This window comes from Etheostoma spectabile, chromosome 9, assembly GCF_008692095.1.
Source record: "Etheostoma spectabile isolate EspeVRDwgs_2016 chromosome 9, UIUC_Espe_1.0, whole genome shotgun sequence".
Classification (NCBI taxonomy): Eukaryota; Metazoa; Chordata; class Actinopteri; order Perciformes; family Percidae; genus Etheostoma; species Etheostoma spectabile.
In genome coordinates, this window is record NC_045741.1 from 4094444 (window position 1) to 4095671 (window position 1228).

Sequence of the window (1228 nt, forward strand, 5' to 3'; positions counted from 1 at the left end):
GACTGGAATATGTCAACTTTTACTCAATATTACTTCAAAACCACTTCAATGTTTTTTTTCCAAATGCTATAAAATTGAACAAAACACCCCAAAATGAATGAAAGTAGAGATCTGTACTTGCCAAAGAGCGTTGTGTGGCATCAATCATGTTATTTTGGGGAATTACAAAGAACACTGATATAGGAAACCGGGTCAACGGGATTACATTAGTTTATATATCACAAATCATTTAATGACTTAGTGTTTACAGTAGGAGAACTGCAACTTCCCCCGGTTCAAATTGCTTTTGACATCCATTTGAAGTATTTCCCCTTCTGGACAATGAAGTTTATTTTATCTTATCATAGTCCGGTGGTTCCCAACCTAGGGCTCGGGTCTTTCCAAAGGGTCACCAGATAAATCTGAAGGGTCGTGAAATGATTAATGGGAAGAGGATAGAAGACAAAACAAAGTTCTGGTTCACAAATTTGGATTTATGTTTCTGGACGTTTCTCTAATATTTGGACACCTCTTTGAGCCTTGAAGTTATTTCAACAAGTCCTCCGAACAATACCACTACCCTCCAATACGAGCCCCAGGAGTGTTTGTTGACCTTAAATCTACACCAGAGAATGTGAAGGTCATTATTTTAAACCTGTGTATGACCTGAAATGGTCGCAGTTTGGTTAGGTTTAAAACTACGTAGTTAAGTTTAGAAAAAGTTGATGGCGTCCTGGGTGAAAATTAGACATTACTTCACTTACCGAAGGTTGCGCACATGACGCTGAACGTGATGTACGGTTGCTCCGTAAAGATTAAAATGTTTCTTTTCAAGAAAGAACAACCTCTGTGAGTTTTTTAACCCTCGTATTATCTTCCCGTCAAAATTGAAAATCAACACTTTTGTTGACGCTTTTTAATCAATGTTTAACTTTTTCTTACACTTTTTTCAATGTTTGTCACTTTCTTTTTTTACATTTAACACTACGTAACACTAACTTATTAGTAATTTTGGAAATTGGTTTATATTCTCCTTTTTAGGAAATTCTACCTAATGTTTGAGTTAGAAAAGCAGAAATTTGGAATTATTTAGACTAAAGGCAAAGGAATGGATGTTGATGGATAATCACAGACAGGACTATGTCAGCTTTTACTCAATACTATTTCAAAACCACTAAATGCTATAAAATTTAATAAGACGCCCGAAAATTAATGAAAGTAGAGATTTGTACTTGCCAAAGAGCGTTGT

General features: G+C 35.3%; 1 protein-coding gene across 1 annotated transcript in view; it reads left to right on the forward strand.

Annotated features, from left to right (window-relative positions):
- The window catches only part of exoc3l4 (exocyst complex component 3-like 4), a 34090-nt gene that overhangs the window by 19438 nt on the left and 13424 nt on the right, over positions 1-1228 (forward strand). The gene's annotated exons all lie outside the window — the stretch shown is intronic.